The sequence below is a fragment of the Mastomys coucha genome, unplaced genomic scaffold (genome assembly GCF_008632895.1).
Source record: "Mastomys coucha isolate ucsf_1 unplaced genomic scaffold, UCSF_Mcou_1 pScaffold9, whole genome shotgun sequence".
NCBI lineage: Eukaryota > Metazoa > Chordata > Mammalia > Rodentia > Muridae > Mastomys > Mastomys coucha.
Genome location: NW_022196915.1, coordinates 72,473,275 through 72,483,189, shown reverse-complemented (window position 1 = coordinate 72,483,189; position 9,915 = coordinate 72,473,275).

Genomic DNA, 9,915 nt, shown 5'->3' with positions numbered 1-9,915 from the left:
GTGTGTGTGTGAGAGAGAGAGAGAGAGAAAGAAAGAGAGAGAGAGAGAGAGAGAGAGAGAGAGAGAGACAGAGAGACAGAGAGAGAGAGAGAAGTTTGGTGAAGAACAATAGGGAATGCAGAGATTTCCTCAAGCTAATTATATAATCTGAGATAAGACAAAAAATTTAATTGATGCAATTAAATTCAGTTTTGAACTTAAGAGAAGAAACATATGGCTAGCGTACAATGCTAATTTTCTGTCGGATTTTAGGATCTCTAATCCCTTTATAAGAGACTGCCTCTTACTTCTGAACTTCTACTATTAATTCAAGAGCGGGGGCTGGGCTTTATGATGGCAAGAACCTCGGGAGCACATATGCCGCTCAACGTGATCTATCTGGAGAGAAATCGACAGCTCTATTTCTATTTGCTTGTAGTCTGGATGGACCTCTGTTGGTTGAGAGTTAAGTGCGTCAGACAGATGCTGTCCTCCCTCAAGGTTAGGCTGGCTCAAGACAATGCTGAGGGACCAAGTAGGACTCAGTTTTCAAACAAACAAACAAACAAACAAAAACCTAAAGCAACAATAAAACAAGATCCAGGAACACAGAGAAGTGGTAAAGCATGTCTAGCGTTAGTAAGGCACTGGGCTCCATGAACTGAAAGGCACTGGGGAAAAAAGAAGTAACTTCTAAGGACAACTGACTGGGAGAACTGCTTCCTCAGTGTTAATCTGGAGACCTTTGCTGAGATCTAGTGGGGCTGCTGCAGTTATATTAATAAAACTATGTGGCAAATGGCTTTCCCTTGCCTTCCTCAAGCTGCATGACAAGGGCTTTTACCTTCAGGCTTTTCCTTGTTGCAGCCTCTGCCCAGCAAGGTGCTAGGTAGGTAGGCACCAGGTACAGGTACTCAGCGGTTCTCAGAGGGCTTTCGAGAATTCATGCATTCAGTTGATTCTTTTATTTCTTGAACTTGCTGGCTCTGCTCATGGACAGCCTTTCTGTCTTGGGAACATGACCATCTCATGACTGATTGCGTGAACTTCTTGGATGGCTTGGCTTGTACTTGTCAAAATTTAATAACTATCAGGTATTTCGAAATAGAAATGGGAACTTTTATTGGGAGAAACTCTCCAAATATCTATTAAACACAAATTTCTCGAAAGGAACTAGAGAATGGATGTTTTAATTGCTTCTGGATCCATTTTCCTCCACTCTAACATACCTTAAAAAGTCAAAATAGTGGTAAAATATCAAATTATTTGGAAAGTAAGGGAAACCCTAAGAGTAGAAAAATTTCCATCATAATTTTCCTGTTTGTGATTCATGGTATTTAAATGACAAGCTTTGACATCAAAACATATTAGACATATGTCCCTTGACCTAATAGCCATTTCCACTGTCATTTAATGACTTATTTCTCTCAGGGCACTACTATTGATTCAGATCATATCTGATCCTAGGAGTCTTCCAAGCCATGTCTATCGTTATCCGAGAGAAATTTCTATTCTTGTGTGACTGTCTCTATCCCTTGAAGTATATCATCCTTATTATTTTGCTTAGAATACAAAGAAATGAATTTCTTCCTGTCATCTTCACATACATCCATCACTGGATTTTGTTAGTTTCCCTCTCTCTATCCCCCTATCTCTACCCTCTCTTCCTCTCTGCCCTCTCCTCTTGCTAATATCCCCCCAAACCTCCCTGCACCAAAGTCACCACTCTTGTTATCCTGTTTTCGCTCCACACTCCCTCTCAGCCTCCCATCTCATAGTCTGCTCTCTGCTTTTGACGAAGAGAGATTTTTGTCTTCTAGTTCTTCTTTTGCTCTCATCACAGCTTCCTAGTACAGATCAGAAGTTAACACGGCTATTTGGTGGATGCGGAGAGGGGAGATAATTGAGGATTAAAATTGGCTCCTCTTCACTTCTGGGATTCATTTTCTTATCTGCTTCCAGGAGAGGGTTAAAGTTTACTCAGCGAGAAAGGAGTTATTTTCAGGAGTCCAGAGGATTTTCCAGAAGGAGTGGGTTGGACTGTTGCTGGAGCAGAGAAGATTACAGGCAACCTGGTGAGGGTATTTGTAGCCCTGACCTCCAAGCAGGCATGCACATGTTAGATCCGGCTTCCCTTTGAGGTTTCTCAGGCTAGACTATTTCTACATCTGGCGGGTTCATTGCGGTGTAAAAGATAAACTCAAAAATTGAGAATAACTGTATCCTTGACAAGATGTATCCTTTTCTAAGGAGCAGTGCTGCAGCTGTCTAACAATGAATTACAACATTCCGCAGCTGCCTGGGCAGGAAATGAAGAAAATTATCCTGGCTATCTCAGAATGGGTGTTTGGGGAGCCGGGGGAGGGGATGAGTTTTTTAAAGACTGTTCTGGAATGAGGCCACAGAGCCTGTCTGATAATCTTATCATCCCATATCACAGGGTCTTGGCTTTCCTGATTTCAAACAATTCTGAAAATTTCAAACCGTCTAAATCAAACGACCTGTTTACATAGATTCTAGATAGCGACTTAAAGTTATTTTTGCCTGCAATCTGGTTTTTCCTTCAACAAATAGGTCTCATTAAGGGAATTCATATTCTAACTACCCCAGAGTCAGCTATGATATAGCTGACTACAATGTCATCTAAGATGAGTGTATTTTGATAAAGGATTTGGTAAGAGTTGTGTAGTCTCCTCTGAGAGACGGGGAGGGTTTCAAGCCCTAAGAGCTGCTGAGACCTATGGATGGTACTGAATATTGTGTACACTGCATTTCCTACACAAACATGCTCACTCCAAAGTTTAACTTATAGTTCAGAACAAAAGGTATCACAATAGCTAATGCTGTTCTGTCAAGCTGTTCTGACACTACACTGCACTAGGCATTAAAGGGGTGTGGTGTCTCTTCAAAATATCCTTTGATCTCTCTTCTTTTCATTTCAAGGAAGTGTTCTCTGGCTTTCTCTTGCAAATATCAGAATCGCTGATTTGAACATTTGGGCCTTGGTACTGAAGAAGTACTTCGGTAACTGAGCTAGCTACTGGGAGGCAAGTAGCTCACACAGTGTGAGGAGAATGGATAAAAGGGATGCCTGTTTCAAGCAGGGCAGAGGACAGCAAAGATGGCATTATGATACTAAGGCTGCCATGTAACTGAAAACTCAAGAACCACTCCTTTCTTTATATCTCTATGCAATACTGTCAGACCATACTTTCTTTTGGACAAACAAAGCTAGAAAGTGAAACTGAGAAGGCATGGTGCGGTGCGGTAGTCCTCTCCACTGGAAGCCATCAATGACTCTACACTTCTTAGTGCTTAAGGTACCTATGACCTACTCAGGATTTTATAAAACTGCACATTCTAACATAGTTGGTCCAGTGTGAGCTCCTGTTCCTAGAGATGTCCCCAGTTCCTCTTGGAGCTGCTTCTTTTGACTACACGTTAAACAGGCAGAGTCTGTTGGACAGGCCAGACACAGTGATAAATTGGCACACCATGCATCAGCCTGCTTTAACTGCTGTTCTATTCTTAACTTTCCATTGTCATTGTGTTTTCTGAACTTCCTAGCCCATTATTTTCCTTTATGTTTTTCAGGGACACACCCTTTCCTCAGGTTCTGTGCATTTGCCATAATAACCAGGTGAGCACACACTTTCCACAGGCTTTCTCAGCCATGTGTCTTTCTTGTCCAATCACAAGAATGACTATGGCTATCCTGTACTCCTCTTGAATTTGGTCTGCAAGTCCGTTTTCCAGAACACTACCAGCTTGTACAGACCTGCGTGGACATGTTTCACCCATGAGCCTCGAGACGCTGATGGGCACTCATCTTTTTTCTCTATGTAGCTTTGCCTTCCCTCCAGCATTTTGTGCAACGAAAGCAGGTGTCAGAAAAAGTCAGGTTGGGGCCGAGCACATTTCACAAGTTGTGGAAAAATCAGTGTTCTGGACCGCTTCCTTTCCAACAGTTGAAAGGTACCAGCATTTGAATAAGCTGCTCGGCTGCTGTTCCTTGGAAAGGGTATGCCTTACTCCTTGCTAGTTAGGAATCACTCCTGGGGGGTTTTTTAAAAAAAGGTTTTTATTTAGAGGATCTATGAATGTGACTAGGTGGGCTAAGCTTCTTAAAGGGGCAATCCAGCAGAGAATCACAAAGGAAAACTGGAGGCTACGGATAAGCTGGCTTCTTCATTGTTGCTAATGAAAGGCACTTGTGTTGACTGTCTAACAGGAAGTACCTTAATCCTTCTTCAGCTTCTAAAATTAATCTTATTTCACCCTCCTAAAAGAATTGCGAGTTGTGCTACCTCTTCTGTCTTTGGCAGAATGGCAGGAAAATTGAATTGCTATTAATTTTCAATAGAATTCCTTGATTCTGGAAAGATGTTCCTGACATGGGCTCTAATTCTGGTACCAGACTATATTAGTGTTGGTTGTTCTCTTGAACAAATTAGTTATCTGGTCGGAGCCTCAGCCTTCTCACCTCATAACAGAGTACATCAGAGCTGTCTGAAGAGTATTAGGAGTAAATGGAAGCCTATGTGCCGTTGGTTGGTGACCGAGTAAGTCATATCCTACAGCATCTAGACAAAGTTGCCTTCTTCTATCAACCAACTGAGGGAAAATAGCTCTACTTCAACTTCTGCTTTCAATACTTCACTTCTGATACTACATGTATAGATTTCCCACGCTAAACCATTCTCCAGTTCTCTGTGACACCAATTGACTGCCCTATAATTTAACTCCATTATGGGGTTGCCTACTTCGAGATAGCATGAGGTAAAGGGCTCAGTCTCATAATAATGGCCTTATTCACATGCCACTCACAAATCCAGGTTTGTCACTCTGAGCAACTGGCTGCCAGTCAGAAAGGTTCCTACTGTTCTGTCACTGTGTTGCAGAATACACAGTAAGTATATTATAAAGGATACAATTAAGGAATATGGAAATGGAGGAATGCATAGACCAAGGCATGGAGAAAGAGATTGAGAGCTTCCATGCTTCTCCAAGTGTACTCCCCTCCTATGATCACTGTGTCTGTATGGCACAGTAAGTTTTTTGAGTTCTACCCTTTTGGGTTATTATATAGACAGTGTGATATAAGAATGAGTGATCAAATCAGTTCAGACATTGGCCCATTGGCCCGGGAAGGCAGGAATGCAGTTCTAAAAGTTCCCATGCCCTGTATTATGAAAATGTAGGAGCTTTCCAGGAAATACCTTATTAATACAAACACAGCTGTAGTTAGAAGAGATGAGTGTTCTTGACACAAAAAACACCACTCTTCCTTCACATGGAATAAGAGACAGTTTGTTCTGGAGCCAAATATAAGTGAGCCTGGCCTGGTAACACAGCTTCAGGTTGCCTTCCATTTATAATTTAATGCTGAAGTAGTTCTGTGATATTTTAATCTCCTCTAAGTTGGAGGGCTATACTCCTTCACTTATTTATACACTTGAAGATTTATCTTATGGAGGCTGATAAGTCTCAAGATTAAAAAGTACTTGTTTCTAACTGTTCTTACAACCTTTTGGTTTCTCTCAAGGAACAAAGATATAAAGACACAAATGACAGAGCCAAGTTGAGGGGACCCTCCCCAAGACCCAGAAGATTACTGAGGAAAACAAAGAAAATAGTGTCTCTCATTTTCCCTTCCCAGGAATGCTTAGATCCAATACTGGCTGTTAAAGCATATCTTACACTAGAGGTTATTTTCATCAAAACATATCTGATTATTTTACATGGTGGCTGATAAAACACAGTGATCTCAATAAGGCTGTGATAAAAGTGAATAATATTCCAAGTCAGGAAACTTACTCTGTTTTGGACTAAGCAGAAGGGTAGTTACCCAGGCATCGAAAGATACCGCTCACCATTTATCTTGGTCCAGGTGGTGTTCTGTGCACAGGGCTGAATGTCATTAATAAACGTTAGCACCGTGGATGTGGAAACATGTCTGGGCCTCGCTCATCACTTCCCATTTTCATACTTCCTGAGTAGGCTGGGAAATGTGGAAGGACAGCATGAATTCAATTTAACAGTCCAGTAAGTGCCAAAGAAATGATCACATCCCTGAAAATAAGTGTTTTAAGCAAGATTTTTCAGATGGTAAAGAAAAGACAAATCCTTTGTTTGGTAAATAGCAAATACTTTATACATTAATCATCCAGAAGACATTAAGTGTAATCAGAGGTTCCGTTTTAGTTCAAATACAACTTATGTTCTCCAATTAATTACTTACAAGACCATGTGGTTTGCATTTTTAAATGAATATCCTGCATCCCAGATGTCTTCTCATATGCATGCTGTGACCCTTCTTTGAGAAGCCAGCTCTCTTATCACAGTATTTTCAAGCCCTGCTGGGCTATGGAGAAACTGCTATGGTTTAAGCACCACCTGCCATGTTGGACCCAATAAGGAATTTGTGAAGTTGGAAAACAGCGCCTGCACTTAAGTAGGTTATATTCTTGGCAGAGGCAGTGAGTTAGGATGATGTAATTGAAATTTGATATTTTTTTTCAGCGAAACATTATTATAATGGAATTATCTTCTTGACCAGGGGTCAGATCTTAGTAGACTCATAGAAAAGAGACGTTCATACCATGAAGGAACCTCAAAATCATTCTGCGACGGACTTCTTTCTAGTGTCTGAAAAGCACTCTTCTCACTTTTCAGATGAGAAAGTGGGATTTATGTAGAGTAAGTGCTTTGGGAAGGTAGAGCAGCATTTAGAACAGAGCTACTCAGAGTAACTTTCCAAAGATATAAATGCGTAGCTGCCTCTTCCAATGTCACAGCCCCAGGTTGTTTTTGATCCCATGAGATGTGACTTTGGCGAGTAGGGTAGTGACATTCAGATAGCTGTATAACCAGAGTTAATTTAGATGTAAATATGAGTAGCCCTAGGTGAATTATACAACTTTGTTGAATCTCACTTTCAGGCGCTTTGAAAGACAAGGGCTGGGTAACAAAGAAGACCAGGGAAGAAAATGTAATTTGATGGGGTAACTGTCTTGTTGGCTGAACTGGTTATTTCATTATGAAGCCGGAGCCATCATCCATCTGCCAGACAATGCCAAGGAACTTTGGTCCTTTATAGCATGATAAAGTCCCAGGGCCATTTTTAAAATTTTATGGTACAAGAAGAAAAGGCAAGTGTGCATGCACGCGCACACACACACAAAATGTCCCAGGGGCATGAACAAGTACCAAATAAAACATTTAGACTTAGGACATGAAAACAAAAGCCATATTTCATGATAGAGTTAGGACAACTTTAAAGAAAAATTCCTAAGGACAGTGGAGGAAGAGACCATGAAAAATTGTGGTATATACTTTGCAAAACAAAATCAAATGTAGTTTTTAATTGTGACTGGCTGTTGGTTCAGAGGCAAAAAGTAGGAAAGTGTAACCTTCAATAGCCATCTTAGGCTTTTCATTGTCTATGTCTGAAACAATATAATACTGGGAAAACAACTCTCAAATCCCCAGTTCCTAGCAAGCACTGTTCCTTGAGGTCAAATGTGGCTACTTTATGTACCTCAGTTTGGTATGATTGCGCTTTCTGTGACTAGCTGATTTCACTTAGCACAGTTATCTTCAAGATTCATCCAAGCAGTAGCCATATTTCCTTCTTTTAAAGGCTGAGTACTAGTCCATTGTATGTTTGTAGTCTTCTGCTTACCTTATCCTTCCCTCCAGTGTGGGGCATTAGCTTGTTCCGACCTGTGGCTATACTTTCAAGAAATCACTTGTTCCTTTAGGGTTAGGGTTCCTGTTGTTGTGGTGAAACATCGTACCCAAAAGCATCTTAGGTTCAAAAGAGTGTATTTCTTCTTACAACTCTCAGGTTATACTCTATCAGTGAGGGAAGTCAGGGCAGGGAAGGTAGAAAATGAAACAGAAGCCATAAAGGAGCACTGACCACTGGCTTGCTTTCCCTGGCTTGCAGTTTACTTTCTTATGTGCTCCAGGATCATCTGCCCAGGGGTAGCGTTATCCAAGGTGGGTTGGATATCCCACATCCAACATTAATCAAGACAATATCCCACAGACTTACCTAGAGGATAATATAACAGGTGCATTTTCTAAATTGACATTCCTCTTCCCAAATAATGCTAGCTTGTATCAAGTTGTAAAAACAAAAACCAAAAACAACAACAACAACAAAAAAAAACAAATAAATACCCCATATCGTTTTCTACAGTGGCTATATTATTATACATTCCGACAGTGCTCAAGTGTTTCAATGTCTTCACATTGTTGTCAACACCTATTTTCTGTTTTATAAAGGAGACTGATTAATTTCTTATGGGCATAAGGCTATATCTTACCGAGGTTTTACATTTCCTATGTGGATAATGAGGGTGGACTTTTTTGGTTTGGATGTTGGCCACTTGTATATCTTCTTTGGAGATGTATTTGGTGAGGTCTTGTCTATTTTTAATTGTTTTTGATTGTTTGCCTTGGATATTATGCTGATGAAGTCCTTTATGTATTTAAGATGGTAATACACTGCCAGGTATGTCGTTGCATGTATTTCCTTCCATTCCATAGGTCAACATTCCACTCTGTTGGCTCTTTCCTGTGCTTTACTGAAGCTTTCAACATATGCTGCAGACTCCTTCTAGCTTTGTTTTGTTTGACTATCATTTCAGTCAAATGATTGGTCTTGACAGGAAATCATTGTCAAGACCAGTGTTTTGAAGATTTTCATTTTCTTAAAGGAATTTATGGTTTCAGTTTTTATTTAAATTTATGTTTTGAATCCATTTTGAGTGGATATAATTTCATTCTTGTGGATATCTAGTTTTTCCAATAGCATTTATTGAAGAGATTTTTCTTTTCTCACTGTGTGTTTAGTGTATATCTTCAGCCAGTCATGAATGCACAAGCTTTTCTCTTCATTCTTTTATATTCTCTTACGTGTCTTGTCTGTATGCGAACAAACAACTTGTAAACAGAAAATGAGAGACCATTGTATTTTCATCTTTTCTATTATTTTGATTCTTCAAGATTTTTGGTAGTATCATTCCAGCTTGTCCAATTTTTCTGAACCTTCTTCCTCAATGTTCCTTGAGCTATAGATGCAGGCAATGTGATGTAGATGTATTGATTAGGGCTTAGCTCCCCACAATCTGTTGATCTCTTCATTGAGTCCAGTTGTGGTTTTTCATTTATTGAACAATTTCTTTCTGTCAGAAATTGTTCTTACAAAATGTCACCTAAGAGTAGTAAATCAAATTCCACTCTTACTGATGATAAAACTGCTAAGGGTGGTATATATTTTTTGAAGTATTTCTTAGCCACTTTTATTTCTTGTATTGAGGACTTTTGTATTCATCAACATAATATCTAAAGCAAACACACAAAAATGTAAAGATCCCTAGCCCATTATTTGCTTACTTTTAGATTTTACCATACTCTTTTTCTTTTATTCAGTTATATTATTTGGAAATGTGATAACCACCATGATTGTCTACGTTGGTGAAAATTTGTAGTCCCCCATGTATTTTTTGTTTGAGGTTGTAATTTAGCTATAAGATTCCTTCCTTCCTTTTTCTCTCTCCACAATTGCCTATATACTTCTCCACCTCCTTCAAATTCATGACTTTTTTCATTGTTACTGCATGCATATATGTATTTATATATACATATATATTCTTGAATATAACCTGTTGAGACCATATGTTGCTTGCATATGTTTTCAGGGTTGACCTTTTAGCACTAAACAACCAATTGTCTGCTTTTTCTGGGAGAAGATTGAAGACTACCTCTTCTTCTTCCAAGGTGTCATGCAAACGAGTTGAGGCTTGGCATCCTGAAGACAGTCTATGAGAGGCTATTGGTAAAGCCCAGTTACAGCAGGGTTTTGGGAATGCCAGTACCATGCAATGACCACCAAGGACAGCAGCAGCAGTGGAGTACAGGCATCTG